The sequence below is a fragment of the Lepisma saccharinum genome, chromosome 7 (assembly GCF_977018435.1).
Source record: "Lepisma saccharinum chromosome 7, izLepSacc3.1, whole genome shotgun sequence".
Lineage (NCBI taxonomy): Eukaryota > Metazoa > Arthropoda > Insecta > Zygentoma > Lepismatidae > Lepisma > Lepisma saccharinum.
The window spans coordinates 2,987,671-3,010,368 of NC_139235.1; the positions used below are offsets into that span (position 1 = coordinate 2,987,671).

The following is a 22,698-nucleotide window of genomic DNA, read 5'->3' on the forward strand; positions in this document are numbered from 1 at the left end:
CAAATATCTAATGAGGTACTTGAAGTTCTAGAAGCAATGCTATGGTCACAAACAGTACACATTGAGAAGACAGCTGAGAAATGATGAGAAAAAGATGAAAGATCGTTACGTACTTACCCTGAACTGGAACCCAGCATCCGCTGTACCACGCAGATCGGCTCTACTTTCAACACCAGCTCTGCAAAGGAAATAATATTGTTTGGGTCCATTTTATGCACTGATAAGCTAATCGGGACAAGACCTACAGTGTAAAGTGGTTCCCGAACCACTACGTACCTGCAACAGCTTCTAGAGCCCGGGATACCACACCATCGGCACACCCAAACGAAATAGCCCAAGAACAAGTTGGAACTGAGTTTAGTGCATGATCACCACATGCTAATTATGCTAATTTGAATCGCGAGACTAGTATTTGATAGGTGTTTCACTTAAGCAAACTTTTCCACCTTGCTTCACGTCAGGTCCTGTACAACCTGTACACTGTACACTGCCAGGTCCTGTACACTAAATTAAATAGGATTTTCATGACAAAATTACCCAAAATATACAAAACAAAAAATTCACTTGTGACTTTAAAATGTTCTCATTAAGCTAAAAACAGTGTAACGCCCATGTCCCTACGCCACTGCAGAAATCCCTGCTGTATCCTCTGTGTCGAAAGGTTAAGGACGTGCGATTATTTTGAACCACCCTGTACAATGGCTCACTTTCTCTACTCTCTCTGCAAGGTATTTTGCAGGATCAACTCTTTTTCTGTCTTTTTTTTCTCATATTTTTTCACCCCCAAGGAGTTCTATTTACACTTATTCTCCCCGACCCCGGCTTCATTAAGAGGATAAGCATCTAGGTTCGGTGTACGTTTTGGAAGATAAAGAGAGAAGTCTGGATATAAAGACAAATTCCCAGTCTCCTCATCAGAGCATTTTTCTTCCTTTCTAATGCCTTCATAAATCTTTGCAGTCGCCCGGCGAATATTTCATCCCGGAAACAAATTTGCTCAGATTTTAAAGTAAACGCAGTCTAATTGAGTTGGTTACAGAGACGGTTATTCACCCCTTTTGATAAAGGGGGGTGGGTGGGGCGGGCAGAGGGATCCTAGGGGAGTGAGGATGATCTTGTGTTATTCCATTCCGCGTCATATCCGACTGCTCAAAGATAAATCTGCTGAGGATCAAAGTATGGAAGTCCTATTCCGGTCCGTTCCTTAGTTTCTCTCGGAGGTATTGTCGGAAGGAACGGTTAAACGAAGTAAAAGACATGGCACTGTTTGTTGACTGAAGTGAAAAGGGTGGTGGAGTAGTTTAGAAGCATTGCTGAGGAAAGTTTCACCTGGAAGAAGGTCTCTCTGCCATGTCCGACCACCTCCTGTGGTTTCAGGTTCAAGTTCAAAATTGTTAGATGACGTAGGAAACTATTTTCCCAAGATTGACTTTCTATAGCAAACAGCAATGTAAAAAGAAACATGTGAAGTGATATTGCCCCGATATCTACTGACTTCCAATCAGCCGAAGATATTTTTCCATGGTTTTCTCATGACTTATAATTAGGAATAATTCTATGAAAGATGATGCAAGGTAATCCGACTGACGAATAACCAGGATACATTGCAGGTAACAGGAGGCGCAAAAGTGATCATCCTATTTGAACTGACCTTTATTTTGACATCTTGTTGTTTATATCAGTAGTGTTTTGTCAGTTAAATAGAAGATACTCACGAAATTTATTGTGCGCGAAAATGAATAAGTATACCCCACAAGAACGTGGAAAAAATGTGACAATACTGTTAAGGAATAATCTATTTGTAATGTTGACAACGAGAATTTAGACATTTTCCCAATCGTCCAGGCCTACACCGCAAACCATTCGACGTCTTCCTTCCTTTGGGGATATTTGAAGTCATTGGTTTATGTGAATTAGCCAGAGACGTTGCAGAAACTAAAGGACAATATTCAGCATGAAATTGAAAACATTTCCCCGCAGATTCGTTTCAACACCATGCAAAACGCAATAAAAAGAGCCCAAACTTGCATCAATTCGAATGGTGGTCATTTATTGGATGTTATCTTTAAAAATTGAGGACATAAAACTTACAAGTATCAATAAAAGTTTAACACAAAAAAAACTACTTTGTTAAATTTAAATCCCAAGCTATAGGGTAAGAAAATCAGGTGATGATGACTCTTGCGCCACCTTGTATAAAAACCCTAGTTAGACCAGTCAGTGTGCTCCAAGGGCCAGTCAGTGTGCGCTGCTGCTATCTAGGTCGTCCAAGAGGCCGACAGAAGATCGCTGGACTTCTCCTCGTCTTGCTAAGTACGAGGCGCACACCAAAAGTACGTGCCGTTTTGTTCTGAAGTCAACATTTCTTCTCTTTTCAGGGAAATAACTATAGCATCGGAGACTTCCATCCTTCGTCTTCAAGCAGTGTCAGTTTTGTGTGCTAGGTGGCAGTAGTTGAGTGACAGTGCCTGTAGGAGTAAGACGTGTTCCTGATACTGCCTGGGGAAATGGAATTTCCACTTGAAGAGCAACGGGTAATTGTGAAATTCCTTACCGCAGCTGGACGTTGTGCAGCCAATATTCATCGCCAACTGGAGGCCGTGTGTGGTGATAGTGCTCTTGCAGAAAACACTGTTAGGAAGTGGGTGCGTGGGTTCAAAGATGGGCGAACGAGTGTGAAAGACGAGCAGAGGTCTGGACGTCCGAAAACAGCATCAACTGATGCTAACATTGACCGTGTTGAACATTTTATCATGGAAGATAGGCGTGTCACCATGCAGGAGATTTGTGATACCCTGGAGCTAACAATGGGAACAGTAGAACGAATAATCACCAAAGATTTGTGCCTAAAGAAAGTTTCCTCTCGCTGGGTTCCACGATTGCTTAGTGACGATCAAAAAGATGCTCGCGTTCGATCCAGTGTTGCAAATTTGACACGATTCAGAAGGGAGGGACACAATTTTTTGGACAGTATTGTGACAATGGATGAAACACAAATTCCATTATTCAATCCAGAAACAAAAAGACAGTCGATGCAGTGGAAACACACGGATTCACCACCCCCGAAAAAATTTCGTCAGGTTGCATCAAATGACAAAGTGCTATACGCAATCTTCTGGGATTCCCAGGGAGTGATATTGTCTCATCCAGTTCCCAAAGGTCATACAATTACGGGCGAGTATTTTCGTAAGCTTTTGGCTACAGAAGTTTTGCCGAAACTGACTATGAAACGACCACAAATGGATATGGCAATTTCATTCTCCACATGGACAATGAACCGCCACATCGTGCTAATGTTGTGACCTCATTCTTGGCTGGCCACGGTATTGAACTTCTGACACATCCACCATACTCACCAGATTTAGCCCCGAGTGACTTCTGGTTGTTCCCAAACCTCAAGAATTCTCTTCGTGGACGCCATTTTGCCAATAGATCATCCCTGGGAAGTGCTGTTTTCCAGTATCTAAAACATACCTCCAAATATGACTATGCCACATGCTACAGAAAATGGACTGAGCGATGGCAACTATGTATCAATAAAGAGGGAGAGTTTGTTGAAAAATAAACACAGGTTATTTCATTTGTAAGCCCATAGTGTAATATTGCTCATGAATGACGGATGGAGACTCAACCGACAGGTGACTCTGGAAGGTTCTGCCATTGGCTGGGCTTCTGCGCTGGTCGAGCGAGAAGTTTAGCGTGGCAGATCCTTGCCGACTACGAGAGACTTCTGACGTACTGGACACTGGCTGGACAGGCTGAGTATACTGCATTACAGTCTATCGCCCTTTATAGGCCCTCATGGCCGGGTGTAATTTACCTAAAGTCTATTGATTTATTTTGAGTTCTTAAAAGTGCAAGAAAAGGAAATTGTTTTAGTTTAGATTTTTTGGTGGATTGCTCCGGGTCATGTTGGCTGTGGGGGGTTTTGGGCTGGGTTGCGATTTGCTCGGACTCGTGTAGCCTTTACTTACTGACTGCTGACTATCAAATGGGACAAATGAAACTAGGTTAACTGGGAGATAATCCATAGACATTTCTGTTGAATTAATTGTATTTGGAAAGTATAAGTACTAATATGTTTTGTAATAAATATTGGTAAACGAATATTAAGTTCCAATTGTATACTTTAAGTACCTAATATATGATCATCCACTGCGCCGATAAGACAATCCTCGTCTCACTTCTTTGGAATTAAAGGGGAAACAAGAGACGTAGAGGATTATACATTGTATTTCATTTTTCTTGAAAATTAGAAAGAAACGGCACGTACTTTTGGTGTACACCTCGTATATGTTCCAATGCAAATATAAATATTTAGCTAACGATATCGAGTGAGCAGAAAAATTATAGTGTTCACATAGAGCACCAAACCCGGGGCTGTTGGTTCCAAAGACGATCTTTTCTACAATCGACATTCATTTTATAAGGAAAATATAGGTTAAAGGGAGAGATACCTTTGGCACGGTGTCTGGTGTGGGCCACACCCAGCTTGCAACAAACGCGAAAATCTAAATGCTGAATGCCCTAAACCTTGCCCTTCCAACCTAATCACATATGTATTATTAGATCTAAGCAGAATTGTTAGGATAGGAAAGCCAGGTTTAGAGATCTTAGAATTTAGTTTTGGTCTTCGTTGCAAGCTCGGTGTGACCCGCACTAGACCTCCCCCCCTCTCTCTCTAACACTGTAGGATACGTAATCTGCATTACATCAGACCCTATCTCTGTAATAAACCTTGTTAGAAGTGTAGGCGATTAGGGGGGAGTTGCCCCCCACTTTTGCCCCCGCACCATGCTAAACCTTACATAACCCCCCCCCCCCCCCAGTTTTGGAACCCAATCGCTGCCACTGCTTGTTAATGTTACTTACGCATTGATTGCGTTCTTCACTACACGCACAACCCATAGTATGTTAAGCCTCTACAAAAGAATAATGTATTCAGTTTTTTCCCAGATCATCTGAGCTACGCCACCCAACCCCCACGTAGGCCCATGGATAATATCCAAGAATTATTTCGTAAATCGACTCTGTCTTCGCAGTTTTTCAAACTTCTTATCTTTTCTTCATGAGCCACAAAATTTACTTCGAGTTCCTATTGGGGCACTCGTAACATGGCGTGCCCGAATGTCGTCAGCATACGACCCACGCCCTGATCATACACTGCCAGGGGGACAAAAAATGTCCCACCACGTTTCAGATGTCCGCAATAGGATAATCAGCGTTCCATATCTGGTAACACTTTCCCCATTGTTGCGCTTGTTCCTCTTCTTCCCGGGTAACAATTAGCTCCGTTTCGTGAACGGAAGCGAAGCCAGTTTGAATTTATTGTTCATGCAACAATGTTGCAGGGTGTTATCAGCCTTCGAAAACCGCGAAAGTTTCCAACTGTTACGGGAGGAAATTGTAGCGCGCTCTTAACACTTTACGACGAGTTCCAAATGAAATTTACAACCTTTGTGCTTGCTTTCTTTCTTGGTCTCTTTCCCCAGTAAGCCTTACTTTAGAATCTGCTGCGTATCCAGTTGGAAATCTCAACCATGCACACGCCATACTTGGCATGCTATTCCTGACCGCTCGCTCAAAATTCTCCTATGGGGGAGGATGGAGAGCAGCATAAGACTTGTGTTGAGAAATCGGATACATGCTGAAAACCGTGACGTCTTGATGGGTCGTTGTAACATATAAAAGTTTTTAGAGAGAAGTCAGAACAAGAGGGGAGATTGAACGAGAAGATAACACTAAAATAATCTGAGAAGGAGAAAGGGTGAGATGGAAAGAGGGAAGGAGAGAGAGACCGTGAAAAACTAAGAGGTGGAAGAACAAGGCATGGAGAAAGAGTGAGATAGAACTAAATAAAAGAGCAAGAGAGAGAGAGGTGATGAAAGACAAGATAACGAGAGAGCGAAACAAATAAGGAACAAAAGAACAAGAGTGGGTAGAGATAGTGCGAGAAAACAAAGAGATAAAAGAGAAAGAAACAGCGAAAAACAAATTGATGAAACAACAAGTAATAGAGAAAGAGGGAGAGCAAAAAAGAACAGATAAAAGAACAAGACGATAGAATGAAAAGATACAAGATTAAGAGATGGAGAGACCGCGAAAGGAAAATATGATGGTGGAGAGAGAGACAGCACGGGGGCGCGCGAAAGAACGAAGATATAAAATAACAAAAGAGGGGGAGCCAATTAACGAAGAGACAGAAAGCTGGAAAGAGAGAGAAAGGAAGAAAAAAAATAAACTCTAGAGCAAGTGTTGGAAATGAACTGGACTCAAGGTGAGTAACAAGGCAAGCAAGAAGTACAGATAGGAAATGAAACTAGAGAGAGAGGGAGTGATAATGAAAGAAAACAAGGTGCAGGAGAGACGGAGAAGGAAATCAAGAAAGGAAGTGTGGTGGGGTGTAACAGAGTGGCAAAGAGGAAGAGGAGTAAATGGGAAAACGAGTTAGAAATTGGGAGAGAAAAGGCAGCAAAATGAATAATATTAATCAAGAAGAAATAAAATTCCAAGACAACAGGGAAGGCGAAATCTAGAAAAATAGAAACCAGATAGAGGGGACGAGTATGCATAATAGAAAAGAATGGGAGAATTAAGTTTCTCTCCACTCCTCCAGGGGACGCTAATGATTGTATTCAGGTCTCTGAAGCGGCGTTTCTTTCGATTTTATTTATTCGAATCACAGACTGGGCATGTGTGTTCTTTGTGAGTGTCCTTTCATCAATTTTATCATCATCACTTATCCTCATCGTCGCGATTAGTCAAAAGTGGCAGAAAAGATATGCTAAATAACAAAAAAAAAACTCTAGCATCACTATCTAATGCGCTCCTGGCGGTAAGCAGCATATACTAATTCGTCGCAAATTAGACCAACAAAAACCTTTTGTATCTTTTAATCCATACCAATTTTGTGCAGCTGGGTTCCATTAAACGTGAGTAATACGTATGTTTCAAATCGGGGAACATCATTTATGCTAGCCCTTCATATGTGTATGTGTGTGCGTGTGTAAATATATATATATATATATATATATATATATATATATATATATATATATATATATGTGTGTGTGTGTGTATTGTATATGTATGCATATATATATATATATATATATATATATATATATAGAGAGAGAGAGAGAGAGAGAGAGAGAGAGAGAGATCAATTTAATATTGTTGCCTTCGGGGGGCGAAAATGCGAATATCGCATTACATTCATTTTTGCATACATTCCATACCGAAATGAAATTAATAACCATCGTTCCGTGGTGTATTAATCCCAAGTTATTGTTTGCTGGCCATGAATAATTGTGGTTCTATGTTTCCGTGGATTCGTTTGATTATTTTCTAATTGGATAATCAACCTCGGTTACGGGCCGGTCTAAATCACATGTTGCGTAACGTCACAGTAAGGGGAGAGGTTGGAACAAACAAGTTTCACAAACACCAAAAAAAAAAATGAATATCGTAGGGCGAAGACTTTTTTGCTGTTTTTAATTGGTTGGAAATCAGTTCCACATCATAGGCTTGCACAAATATTTCCTTCTGTCGATTGTTGTCATCACACGGGGTGTTTTAATTTCGTTGTGCGTCAGTTATTCTACGTCTATAGGTTAATCGCAACGCTGAGAAGTTGATGATAAGTGGAGTCAAAATAATGTTAGGGACGTTTTCTGAAGTTGACGTATGAAAATCTTGAGACGTCTGTTTAAGGTGCATCGTATGTGAAATGTTCTCTGATTGATTGATTTGCTTCATTTTACTTCGCTTTTTTTGTGCCACTTTTTGGCTAATTTGCGAAGATGGGGATGAGTGATGATATGATGAAATTGATGAATGGACACTCACAAACATCCATGCCCAGGTCGGGATTCGAGCCTGGGACACCTGGCGTCGCAGCGCCATATACTAACCACTATGCCACGGGGTCCGCAAATGTTATCCGAGAAGCACAGATGAAGAGAAAATGAAAGGAGAGAAGAAAAGAAAAACAGAAAGGGAGAAAGATAATCAAAATAAGGGGAAATAAAGATGTAAGAAGAGAGAGAGAAGACAAATAGAGAGAAAGTAAAAAGATATAGAAGTGTGAGAGAGAGATATAAATAACAAGAAATAAAGGACGAAAAAAGAGATAAAAGTCAAATAGAGAGAAAGAAGGGAGAGAAGCAACACAAAGAGAAAGAGAGATAGAAGCAACTAGAGAGAAAGAAAAGAGATATAGAAGCGAGAGAAATGTAGAAATAAGAGAGAGAGATATAAAAGGGGATTAGAGAGAAAGAGAAATAGAGAAACGAGGTACAAAAAGAAACTAGAGAGGAAAGGGAGGTATAGAAGGGGAGAGATGAAAGAAAATATAGAAGCGAGAAGGGGGATAAATACATCTAGTGAGAAAGAAGAATGTAATAGCGAGAGAGAGAGAGATATAAATATATACAGAACTAACGCAGAACGTGCTTGTGTGCGTTCTATTGCAGCCGCCACCCCTACTTCGAGACTGGAATCTTCCATTTAGCGCATGCGCACTTAAACTATCTCAGACGGACTGTAAATCCGATACGCAGAAACCCTCCTTTGTCACCAGATACTTTCATCGCAGGTCATAAACCTTACTAAATAAAAGCAAGACAAGACATGGTGTTCACAATTAATAGCAACCCAGAAAAAGATAGGATAAATACAGTTGACATGAATATTTTCGAAACTGGAAAGATGAACACGGCGATAAAAATACAGATTATATTAACGAAAGGTAAAATGTATGTTTTCGTTAACAGAATTTAAAAAATAAAACTACGGAACTATTTGTAAAAAACAAACATATCATTAAATACAGGAAATGCCGCGGGAACAGTTTTAATTAACATTGTGCATTCCAATTGATGGATTCAGGTTAATAACAAGAACTAACCCAACATGTTCTGTACTGTATCTTCTCTTGCTGTGCCCGTCGGAAATATTCCTTAATTGTAGCCTAGTTGGAAAATGTTCCAGACAAATCCATTATCCTAGTCTAGTTGCGATGGGGCAAATTTCCTGTTTTAATAGTACCATATAAGTTATCAATATTGAAACACGAACGCAGAATCTAATCTCACAATTGGCAGGCGCAGATAGAGTGAGGGGCAGATGAATGTTTCAATAACCATGTATGTATGTTAATTGGAAGTATGGCGTTATAAGTTCACTTTATGCACACATAGGCTAATCGGTACTGGACTCACAGTTTAAAGTGGGATCAGAAACAATGTGTAGTGTGCCCACACCGGGTATCGAAGCAGGGACTCCTTGATTACAAGGCGATCGACGATACCACTACGCTATCCGAGACCCGTGTCACGTTATGAGAATGAGGTGTACGAAAGATTACAATGGTTATGAAGTGATGTGATACTGGAGTAGAATAAGGTTGAGGACTTTATCGTGATGTGAGAATGAGAATGAGAGAAGGTTGTCACGTGATGTGAGAATGAGGACGACTAAAAATGACGTGACGGGACGTTTGAATGAGAATAAATCCGTGTTCTAAAGGTCAACACATTAAATATCCTATTGTGAATCTTATTTGTTAATGTTAAGGCAGGTATGAAAGATATTTCGTGATCTTAGACTAAGGTAAAACATACCTAGAGACGTGAGATTTATCTTTAGGAGTGCTTGGTTATAGAACATGATACAACCAAACTAATGTTGATGAGTTGTATGTTCGTGGGTGAGTCTTGGCCAAATCCCGGTGCAGTAGCAAGGGGAGGAGCTACAGGCTGCCTTAGGCACTGTGCGTAATTATTTCTTACTTTGTAAGAGCTACCAACCACTCAAACGTCAAGTAAGTGGAAACTGTGGCAATGTATATATCTCCGTCCGGTGTGTCCAAGGTCACCCGCAAGGATACAGCTCATTAACTCTAGAAACGTGACAGTTAAGCTCATCTCCTTAACCGTGAGTGTGGATTACTGTGTGATGTAACTTTGACAAGGCAGAGGAGGCATAAGACTCGATATCCTGAAAGCCATGGAATCAACTTAGCACAAAACTTGAAACAATCTGTTGCTCGAACTGTACAAGATCAAAACGACTTCATAACTCTAGCGTGTTATGGAAAAGGCACACAAGTTACAAACTGCGATTTTCCGTTGCTTTAAGTCACACTGAATCAAATAAAAGAGAATATTATAACCATAATTTTACTGGCACGTGGAAAGCTTCTAAACAGTGATCCAACATGTATTCCCGAACACCCTACAATTCCGCTAGGCTCTAAACTTATCATATTGCGTCTCCACTACGATTTCCCTCTCCCGAGAACTAAGACAACAGAGGGAAACTTTCTCTTTAAGAAAAATACAATTTCCACCTGATGAGAAACACACACAAGGAAATCCAGAAAGGATTGGATCCAACTGTGTTTTGCTTCTGTGGGGGCACTGTTTCGATAAGATTTAATCCCACTTAAGGAAAACTGCTCTTCCGTATCGAGTGTAACTGCAGGCGCTTCGAACTGACCTCCACAATCCAGGATGCTGGGATCTGTCTGGAAATCTCTGAGATGGAAGCAGTAACTAATCTGAGAGGAGGGGGGAGGACAAAGATAAAGATACGAGAGGGTAAAAGTTTCAGAATCGATATTCGGGCCATGGGTTCCAGATTGCGAGACGAAACTGGATCATCCTCACCTACGTCAGAACCTCGACATGCTCTCCGGTTTCTGGGGGAATCAAACTTCAAACACACTGCTGCGGTTTTCTGTATAAGGGCAGCAGGCAAGGCACCCCTAACCTACCCTTACCTACAGCAGGTTCGCGTATTGGTGAATTAGGGTTGACAGCTATTTAAATTTCGAAAATTTCAAACAAGTATATCTACTCTTCTGTCTCTCTCATTATCTCCCTGTAAACCTTCCCGATGACGCAGTGGTAGCGTCGTTGCCTCGTAATCAAGGGGTCCCGGGTTCGATACCCGGTGAAAGCACATAGTGGTTTGGATCCCACTTTAAACTGTAGGTCCAGTCTCGATTAGCCTTTACATGCATATAGTGGACTCAAAACAAAAACTTTAAATCTCTCTGTCTCTCAATTTTCTCAACTCATTTCATCTTCCTTTGACTTCGGATAAAAATTGACCCTTCTTCTAAGACTCGGCTGGAACATGTAATGACCCCGAGTTTGCTATTACTTCGTGGTTTTATATTATTATTATTAGTATTATACAGTTAATAATTCATATATATATTTATAAATATATTAATGCCTTCAGCCAAATATGGCCGCCTTTATAGTATGAATAGCGGCAAATTTAAACAATTTACATAGTTTCAACATTAATCGTTTGATTTGCTTTTAAATGTTCTAAAGATTGTTGTAAGTTTCATTTTAATCAAGTTCGTGAAGCCTAAGTTAATAATTTCTGAGTTAAATTCTTTATATCTATTTGTTGTTTCATGTTTCTGGCAAACGCCATTCGTTTCTCTTATATTTTGAAAGCCATTGTTGTTTTATTTAAACTCTTGTGGTGTGAGAAGATCACGCGTTTTTCATTGCATTGTTGCCACCACATACCTAAATTCACTGTGCCAGATTACTGTACATTTCTAATATATTACTGTTTGCTTTTATCAGCTTCCTAGTATTAAAAGGTTATTGTGTCTGGTAAGACTGTGTAACTGAGGAGGTGTTTTCGCCTTGCCTTCCAGAGAAAAACGGTTAGGAGTCGCGCGGAGAGATTTGAAGTAGCAAGAGGTGCTTCGCGTTACGGGAAAGATAGGCTTACGCATCTCGTGCTGTACCGTTCAAAAGTATTTGAATTGTAATTTTTAGTCTTACATGATATACGTGCGTGTCTATAATAAACGTAAAGTTGAACATATTGTGGTTCTTCTTTATTTCGAAAGTGTATTTCGTACTTGTGGATACCTATATCAGGAGGACAACCTCGTGGGTTGTCATTGGACTTCACCTGTGGATCCAAGGGGAAGGAACGCAGTATCTCAACCCGATCCCTGGGATTATCCAGCATGCTCTGCTGAGCTTATAAGGTAAGTGTACTTGTGAAGTGCACCGCTACGCGGGACGTATCAAACAACGACAGCGAAGCAGTTTTCAAAATTCCCTCCCCTTTCGAAAAAAAAAAAAAAGCTATGGTATTCCAAAATCTTAAAGATCATATCTGCTTGTAATTTCTTCTAGATCATTCTTTCTAACATTCGTGTGGCTTGGTTTGCTGTTTCTGGATATCTGTGATGGAAAATTGCGAAAGCAAACCAGAGAAGGATGGATTCACGTTAATGCTCTAGAATGAATTATAAGCAGATGTAATTGTAAAGACTTTGGAATATCACAGCGGTTGTTCAAAGGCAAAGGAAATTTTGAAAATACATATAATACAGAAGAGCTAACTTGGAAAGAGTGAGGAATGAGAATCAGAGAAAGGTACAAAGTAGGGATGTGTCGAAGCCGATTACAGATGTATGAAAATCGGCAGAAATTGACATATAAGAATTGGTATCGGAATCGGCAAAAATCCGATATTTAAACCAGTACAGATTATACTAGAGTTTTACCTTCTAACAAGTTTTATATTCTAGTTTTGTAAGATTCATTGAAAATTTGGTTATGATTCGTCATTATTGTAGAGTTTTTGTAATAAAATTACTGCAAACTCTCATTCAGAGGATCAACCTAACTATAAATCGGAAATAAAACAGTACATTGCTGATCCAGAATCTGCTGTTGTATTGGAAATTCAAAAATGAGTATTCAAACCTGAAGCAAGTGCTGAGAAAATACTTGAGCATACCTGCTGCATCAGTATTCAGTGATTGAGTGTTCAGTGTTGCTGAACAGATTTGAGATAAGAGAAGAAGTAGGTTACTTCATGAAGTGCTTTCAAATCTCGTGTTTCTGAAGTTGAATCTGGCAGAACAGGAATTCATTTTGCATTTCAAAGAACTGCTTGTATACTGATGTTAAATCTCTAGGTTCACATAATCTTTTGTAGATGCAAATGTACATTCGCATCTCTTGAGAATATATATGTATATACATATGATATGCAATAGAAATGTACATAGCAAATTTATTTTTGTCATGCAGAAAATAACATCCCATTTCTGTTTAATAATCTTATGTATCGGAATCGGTTAAATATCGGCATGGGTATCGGTTCCAAAAATTATCGGTGAGTACATCGGCATCGGTAAATTTTCAGCTTCGTCACATCCCTAGTATAAAGCGAACAGATAAGGAATGATAGACAGATGAAAAATGCAAGACAGATGACAGATTGGTAGACATAGAAGATATATAAAGGCTAATTGGGACTGGACCTACAGTTTAAAGTGTGGATCAGAACAGCTACGCGTCTACACCGTGTTTGGAACAGTGGATCCCTTGATTACAATGTAACATCGTTGCCACTACGCCTAGATATGGAAAAACCAAAACTAAAGGCGTTTGCTGAGTTACAGAAGAGAGATCCAGATTACTTCAGAAAAAAATGTGGGACAATTATTTTCCAAAATCAGCACGATGTTATAAGAGGGACAAAAGAAGGTGTACTAGTTTCTTGAAGTTTGTCCTGAAGTATATACATACTCGTATTTTGTACTTAATGTGCATAAACATACAGAGAGTTTCCTAATTGTTCATCCACTTTTTAAAATTTTAGCATAAACCTTCTGTGTGCGAACGTATGTCTACATTACTAAGGACTTATGGTCACTGGTTCGAGTCTTAATTATCAACGGTTCTGGTCGTACATTCAAGGAAACTTTGCCATATCTTTCTTGTAATAGCGGTATTGTTTTGATTTTCAGTGCATATTGTCTTACAAAGATGAGAGAAAAAAGTTCAGCAAAGACGTTTCAAACTGCTTTTTGTTAGTATTTTGCTCCATGATTCACGCAGAATGCAAATTTATACTTTGAGGAGTTGCGAAAGTTTCTCCGAAAAGCGGACCCAGATATCACGAAATGAGAAAAAAGCGTCTGCGAGAGAGGAAGTTGTAAGAAAGATTCATCTCGTTGCTCAGCATCCCTGGTCCAGGGATAATTGATACAAATACTTAAAGCTCTTTCACTTCAGCTTGTAAGAAGTTGAAACCTCGCAGGAGGATGAACTTGTAAAGAGGGAAAGAGAAAAAAAAGGGAAAGAAGATCCTAAATTGCAAGGGAACAGCGAGAAGAAGAGGACGAGGGGGAGAGAAAAAACTTGAAGATTGGGTGTGGGAAGGGGAGGGAGGGGGAAAAGACAGTAGCGTGAAGTTCTTGTAGCAGACGAATGTTCATTGTTTTCGGTTTTGTCAAGCTTCCAGATTCTCCGTTGGATGTCGCAGGCTCCGCGGGGGGGCTGAGGGGGGCGCTGTGAGGAAACCACTAGTTGTCGACGACTTCACTAAGTTTGTCGGAAGCTGTCGCCTTCATCATACACTCTCTCTCTTCTCTCTTCTAGAGAGAAGACAGTGGAATCATTTTCTCCTCTCTCTCTCTCTTATCCAGATATTTGCATTCCTGCTACCCGCGTTCTGGCCGCAAATTCGCAACAAGACCCACCCTTCACCCTCAAAAACCTCCAGTTTTGGAAACACCGAAATTCTTGGGCATCCGAATGTACTGTTGTTCGACTTCGGGAAACTTGGTTCCGGGAAGAGTCAGTCACTGGTTAACATCTTGTGCGTTCTCCGACTGTGCGATGAGATGTTGCTTCTCAAGTTTCTTTCGAAGAAAAGCAGAGAATGTGTATTTTCTCCTCTGCATAATTTCTGAACACTGTCGATTCCGCAAAGTGAACTACAAGCAGCGCATTATTTTCCCATTATCATGTCACATTTCTTCCACTTTTGGCGAATTGGGCATGACATTTTGATGTGGCATTGTCCAACATGCAGTAAAATAAGCGTTTTGTATCAGTGTTGTGGTGCATGTCTGCCAGGCCTCATCTGTTGCCTTAGGGCTTTGATTGGTTTTGATATTATGAGCATATCAGCAGTACATAGGCTATTTTGCCTGTATCTCCCGTAGGAGAAGGAGAAAATATAACATTACGCTTATGGGATATATTTTATCTGTTCTCTTGGGACTGTCAAACTTTCGATGGAGTAGAAAAATATATGAATTGAAAGAGGTCACGTTGAAGATATCAGTTGTCAGAGCAAAGGTCGAAACTTCCACTTGATTAACCATAACTTGAAGTTGAAGCTCTTGTGGTTATTTTTCTCCATAAGGAATTCATGGGATTCTGAAAAAAAACTTTATTTTTTAAAACTTAATAATCACTTGCAACATTGGGAGAATTTCATCCTCTTTTTTAAAGCCAAATGACTTTTCAGTAGCAATGCCCATTCCGACGATATTGAAATAAATCCACACCTGGTGTAATTCTTCCCTTTAAAACAACCATTCCAAAACAGCTATTTTTGCCCGTAATGCAATACGGGGTAAGCCCTTTAACTGAAACAAAATCGATGTCCACACCCTTCTGACATGTTGATTCGCCCTAGTATCTTCTGGTAAGGCATCCAAAAGTGAAGTTTCAGCCAACACACTAAATCGTATTTGCGACGGCGAAGCCCACAGACTGGAATGATCATACGCGCAATGCTTGTGATCCTGGAAGTTATGCAACCTGAAGAACGGTACTGTTGGTTGGGTCCTCTAAGCACTAGGATTGGCACGGATCTTGTCAGACGACCGGTTCTATAAAGGGAAATTTTGTCGCGTAAGAAATGGAGGGAGAGACAAAGAAATGGAGAAATAGAAAGAGGAAGAATTAGAAAGAAAGAGAGGGAGAGAGACGGAGGGAGAGATAGAAAGAAGGAGATGGAGAGAGAGGGAAAGGTTGAAAGAAAGAGAGGAAGAGATGTAGAGAGAGGAAGAGATGGATACGGTGAGGCAGAGAGAAAGAGAGGGAAGAGATGTAGAGGGAGGAAGAGATATAGAGAGAGGAAAAGAGAGGGAGAAAAAAGAAAGAGGGGAGAAAGAGAGAATCGATCAGGACTATCAGCACCATCTCCTTATGAAGTATTTATGTGAAGATTTGTCACCATTTTGGAAAACAAATTTGCCATACTGAATTTCTGCACTTGTTCCTAAAACCAGATGTCGCGTGGTAACTGTATGCCTTAAAAACATGGCTGCTAACCTGGTCCTGTGAAACAAAACAACCTTAAGGGAGAATTCACACTGAAGAGACACGCGACACGAGTGTTTCACACCGAAGAGACAAGATGCACGCGACACGCGGCAAGCGACACTGGTTTCTTTGCTCAGTTTGCGTTTTTCAAATTTGTGCAAGTTATTGAAACTCGGGAGAGGCATGTTGTGCTTGAGAAAACTGAGAAATAATATGTACTGACCTCAAACTGTATACGCTAGAGAATACCTAAACACTAGATAAATGGTTCTCAACCTTCGTGAAACTATGTCACGGTATTTTTTTTAAGTCAATGCCCTTAGCCGAAGAATTTTCCTCGTAAATCTTTACAGCATTTAAGATTTTATGCATAAATTAACATGTACCTATGAAATTAAATATTGATAAATAAATCCTAGCATAATAATAAGAGTAATATAGTTTGATTACGTGTGCAGGATTGTTGACAAATATAAAAATATGGAAGACAAAGTGGTAACGTCGTCTCCTTGTAATTAAGTAATCCCGGGTTCGATAACCGGTGGAGGCACAGGGCAGATCCAGTTCTGATTAGTCTATTTCTGCATAAAATGGACTTAAAAAATGAAAACTCACAACTCAAATATGATATTGGGATTATGATGATTGCCACCCACTTTCAGCAGAACATTTCGGTGCTCAGTATAGTTGATACGAGGGCACGGTATCGGATCGCGGCCCGGCGGTTGAGAAACAATGCACTAGAGTACTTTACCATGTTGACTAATATAACTTGGAGTAAAGTGCCTCCATATGCTGGCTTTTTTCAAATAAAAGCAGTCAGGTAAATGGCCAAAACACGGCCTCTTTAAACGATGTTGAAGGCAAATTACAGCCTATAATTGCATCACAAAACTTTATAAAGCGACATGAACGTTGTGTTTAAATATTAAAACATTGTGCATATCGATACTTTATTATATCAGCAAATTAGAGGTTCAAATATGATCCCGGCTGGGTTATCTTCCAGAGTCTAAATATAGCTCGTTACAATTAAGCATTCACTGCACATACGCGAACAACAAACTGAAGCGACACGCTGCACGGTATTGAGAAAACGGCACAGTCCGAGAGACACGCGACACGTGCATCTTGCCGTGTCTCTTCGGTTCGAAAGGTTGCATTGATTACGAGTGTTGGCTTCCAAGCAACACGTGTCTCGTGTCTCTTCGGTGTGAATTCTCCCTAAGATTAGCTGAATTGATGCATCAAGGTACTGGAATTACAGCATCAAAGTAAGCCCGACTGTGGGTAAGGAAACACTTGAGGTACGCAAGAAAAGTAAAAGTAGCAAGAATCTCTCTTTTTATAAAAGTAATATCTGCCTGTGATTTTATCGGAAGTGCCTTACGAAAACAAGCATTTGTTTGTCTGCCGTTCCTTCGGCGAATGTAAACAACTTTGCATTTCACGCGTCGGCAAATTCACTCCGTCCGAAAACAGGAAGAACCACGTCGAGCGAGCAAAATTGCCAGCAATTGGGAGTTTTGGTCGGCGGGCGGCTAGCTCCATCTCTCGGTGCTGGCGGATTCGAATCGAATGACGTTCAATGCTCGTCCACACGTAAACTCCATAATCGTTCCTCCAATCGTGTGTTTTCCTTTTTTTTACATTCTTCTTATTGGGGAAGCAATTTGGACGGGGTGAGGGTGTTTGCTCTGTGAAGAGGAGTACACAGAGTGGCACAAATTCTCTCGCTACCATCGGGTTTATTGAGCGAAACAGCAATGTTAAGAATGACTTTGCAGCCTGTGCAGTCACTAGCCGAAATTTGCATTATTTCTGCATAAACTTGTGATCCACACTAGAGTACTGCATGCGACCATTCATACTCGTTTGAACCTCCCACCCTCGAGCGTATACAATGGAATATAATTTTAATGCGACAATATTCATAAGTAAAATGTCCGTCGTGGCAGTTTCAGCCCACAATCATCTATTTCATTTATCACTGTATTGGTGAAATAGACTAAACTACATTTTAACATGGAGATGATGACTGTGTGTACTAAAGTTTCAATTTTACTGCATCCTTCACTTCACGATCTATATTTCAGCGCCCACCACCACAGACAAATTACGGTTATACGTGTACTACAGGGCTTCAAGCGTATACCGCTCCTTTTGCCTGTTCGAGAGTTATTCGCTCGAGCGAAGAATCTCTCGATTCCGTACGCTATCTAGCGTCAACCATACGAACTATTTCATGCTCGAGCGAAATACTCTCACTGCAGCACTCTAAAACACACAATATGATTACCGGTATATGTTTATTAAGGGTATTAATTTACGATGAATTAATTATTTTTTGGGTACATCAGCACATATGGACAGTTTGCACACTTCTATGTATACGGTAATATCCTCTTATTTAAAATCTTTAACCGAGGGTTAAAAAGGGGTGTAAAAATCCCCTTGGGTGCAGGCTGTAAAGGCACCTACACAGGACAACACATAACAAAACATAATGAAACCCCAAAACTCTAAAGGTTTTGATAACGCTATGAACTAACTGATTACGTTGACATCAAAGCCAAATTGCAAACAATACTGTGATGTTCTGAATTAAGATTAGTCACTGCAAGACAAATAACCATAAAGAAACAACATTGTATGTTATTTTATTTTAAAAAAGCACATTAAACTTTTCACACCCAAGAACAGTCACCGACTCGCATTCATTCTGTTATCTTATTACGCGTTTTAGCGGGCCGTTCAATTAAAGCTGCAGGTGGCCAGAGGATCGCAGGTTGAAGACTACTGGTTTAAAGAAATATAATATATATATTTTGAAAATCTTTTCCGGGCGCCCTGTGAATGGAGAGAATAGATACATGCAACTCCCAGGGCCTCCACAATACGTCGTCGCCTAGTAATCGATATCCAGTTGAGCCCCATTGCACAGTGGTTTAGATCCCACTTTAAACTGTATGCCCAGACCCTATTAACCCCTCTCTGCATAAAGTGAGCTGAAAACACATTTTGTGCATCAAAATACACAGATAAATTAATAAAAGGGCACTTTCATGAGCTGGTGTTCCGTGTGATGCACTGGAATGCATCAATTGGTAAGATCAGACAATATCGTTTCAAAGATAACAAAATTTCAGTATAAATGCATCAATTTACACAGCTAAATGTGTAATTTTGTTATATTTGAAATGATCGTGTCGGATCTTCCAAATTGATTTATTTTAGTGCATCACACGGAACACCAACTGATGAAAGTGCCCTTTTGTCCATTTCTGTGTGTATTTTGCCACACCAAAAAGTCCATCATTTTCAGTTTTTGCACGTTAATGTGTAATTGGAGTCAACATACATGTGTCAGTTGACAAGTTTTGGATTCTGTGTGAGCAAACGGCTCCCCATAAAAACATAAAACGGTAAATGTACAAGGAAAAACAGTGCAGTTGCATTCGCTTAGAGCCCATATGCAGACGACTCAAGCCCAGAGAAGCCGCATAATAGATTCATGAGCCGCCTTACCATCGCCAACAAGTGCAGAAGACTCGCACGGTATATCGGCTAGTGCTCTCAGGACCACGCGGGGTGTTTCCTCAGACCATTGCGATTGGCAGGCATATCAAATCCTGAATGGGATCCCTCTTCCATAGAAATCCAAAACATCTTCCATTTTTCCGGGAGGCCTCGAAGGCGTCTCAATGGGGTTTCACGAGTAGTGTTGGGGAAGGGAAGGGGGAAGGTTGAGGGAGGATAAGTGTTCAGTGGGTGGGAAAGGAGCCGCGAGAAGGGGGAGGGGAGGGGGGAAATCGGCGTTTCCAGAAGTCGTTTCCGGCGCTCTTACCTCAAAGCACTGTTGCCAGATCTACACTAGATTTATTGATCCAGCGATTGGTTAAAAAGAAAGCACACACACATACAAATACTTTTATTGTTTGTGTATGATGCGCTTTCCTCATCATCTACCCCCACCCCTCCCTCCCTCTCTCTCTCTCTCTATCTATCTCTGAATTAGAATACAGAGAATATATTAGGGATTGTCATATCCAAGTAAAATTCTATCCGGACCTCAAATATCCGAATATCGGATATCCGAATTGTCCAGATTATCCGGATATCCATATTATTCTATATCAGATATTCCGACCATCCGGATAATCCTGATATTCTAATTATCCGAATATCAGTATTATCCTGAATGTCCGGGAATCCGAATGTGTGCATTATTTGGGCAGCTTTATCGTTTATTAGTTTTACGGGGTATCCACATATTCGTCATTTTCGCATTTCACTGTAATCCATCATCAAATATGTTCTATCCAGATATCTGAATTATCTGATTATTCGGATTATCCGGATATTCGTATATCTGGATTATCAGTTCCATCCTAAACGGATATCGGATAATTTGAAATCCGGATTTGCAGCCATGCCTACCAATTATATACCGGGTGGTCGAAAAGTCCCGGAACGGTCACATATTGTGAGAAATACCCATCGAATGGGAAAACGAAAAAATACGTGTTTAATAACTGAAAGAAAGCTATTCAATTATATCACACTTGATTCCCCACCCCCGCCCCTAGCTGAATTAGAAACGGAGATATGGCGATTTTAAATTTTCGTAAAAAAAAAAGGTGAAAATTTCATAAAACCCAAAAAATTTCCAAGGGACGCTCTGCCCCTAATTGGTCTAGAGTAAAAGCGATTGCAGATTCGGAATCTGCACTTCAAGACCTTTCAATAGAGTATATGGTAGACCCCCTCTCATTTAAAATTTAAAATCGCCATATCTCCGTTCCTAATTGAGCTAGGAGGATGGTTGATAGCTCGTTGGACTCGGCAAGAAGTCTTCTTTCCGATTCTACAATACAAATGGTGGTTTCCGTTTAAAATTTTACAGTTGCCCAGGGCTGCGGGTGTGGGGAATCAAGTGTGATATCATTGAATAGCTTTCTTTCACTTATTAAACACATATTTTTTCGTTTTCCGATTCGATGTGTATTTCTCACGATATGTGACCGTTCCGGGACTTTTGGATCACCCGGTATATTGTCATGGGAAGGCGAACAGGCTCAGAACCTCAAAGTAAAATCCACGTCTAACTCGAGCACATTGACCCAATCAAGGCAGTGACAATAAGAAATTCCACTGGCTAAACAGAATCCAGCTTGCAACTCCGAGTTGGTCTCTCTGATCGAAAAAGGGAAGCAGTGGCATGGTACCTTGCAAGCTCATCAGAAACACGGCACGTGGTGAGTCCAATAAGTACACCGGATTTTTTGGGAAACATCAGGAGTGTTGAAACGTTATCGTGGTCGACGCACGCCACCTTTAAGGTTATGACAGCCTACGTCTGCCACCCGGGGTAACTATCTCGCTCGTGCCGGGTTCGTCACCAGAGTCCGAGACGCCAGAGGGATCGATGCCCGATTAGGTGAGTATGCTTTGCTCGTCCACCTTCCTTACCTCTTCACCGAGTCAGTGAGAGCTCTCTTCCACAACCTGTAAAACCCAATTGAACATCGTCTTATTGCTACATCCCTAAGTGACATCCTTCGTATCTCAATGACACCCTTGTCAAGCAACAATATATATACAGAGCATTCCCTGACATTCGCTACGAGACTCGGCTGCAAGCGTCCCGGCGTCAGCGCTTGTCTTTATCGATGAACGGGTCCGCGACAGTCGCACGCTACAGTCTGTTTTTTCGCTCTCCCTGCCTTCGCTCTATTTCCCTTTCTGTTGACGTTGCAGACTGACGCCAGTATAATCCTCTCTCGGAAGTTGTGTTGTGTCGTGTCCGTGTGTTGAAGATTGTGGCTTAATATGGCACCACAAAAGTTTACATTACAACAAAAGATTTATCTTGTCGAGTGTTACTTTGGAAAGGAGAATCGTGGAGAAGTGCGACAACGTTTTGCAACGAAATTTTCTGATGTTTCCGTTCCACATAGGACCACTACATTAAACGTCGTAAAAAAGTTTAGAGTAACAGGGTCAGTTCTGAATAAAAGTGGAAAGAAAAACCAAGTATACAAAGACAATCCGCACACCATCCGTGAGTTAAAAGAGAGTATTGTACGAAAAATCTGGGGAATTACAGTAGACGAACTTGCACGTGTAAATGCCAATTTCCTTCGGAGATGCCAGGAATGTGTTGCAGCAGAGGGACATCATTTTCAACACCTTCTGTAGTCAAGGGTAGTACACAATATGAAAACTGCAATTTTAATAGCCGACTCTAGCGACTGTCGCGGACCCGTTCACCAGGAAAGAGAAGCGCTGATGCCGGGCCGCTTGCCGCCGAGTCTCGTCGCGAATGTCAGGGAATGCTCTGTATATATATATATATATATATATATATATATATATATATATATATATATATATATACACACACACACACAGTAGCGCAAAAGTTAGTTTACCCACGTTCAGTTTGGCCCAAGGCCGAGATAGCGCGTGACTGGAGAACGGCGAGGCATGGCGCAGATGCCGGCATTCTCGTCCCGCTTATTTCACGTTTGTGCGAGGTGGAACATGTGAGTCTATAGAAACAATCTCCACATTA

At 40.7% G+C, this 22,698-nt stretch overlaps 1 long non-coding RNA gene across 1 annotated transcript in view; it reads right to left on the reverse strand.

Annotated features, from left to right (window-relative positions):
- Positions 1 to 22,698, reverse strand: part of LOC145990113 (uncharacterized) — a 529,338-nt gene that overhangs the window by 304,329 nt on the left and 202,311 nt on the right. The window contains exon 3 of the long non-coding RNA XR_014441931.1: positions 118 to 178. This is a non-coding gene — a long non-coding RNA (uncharacterized LOC145990113). The remainder of the gene's footprint in view (positions 1 to 117; positions 179 to 22,698) is intronic.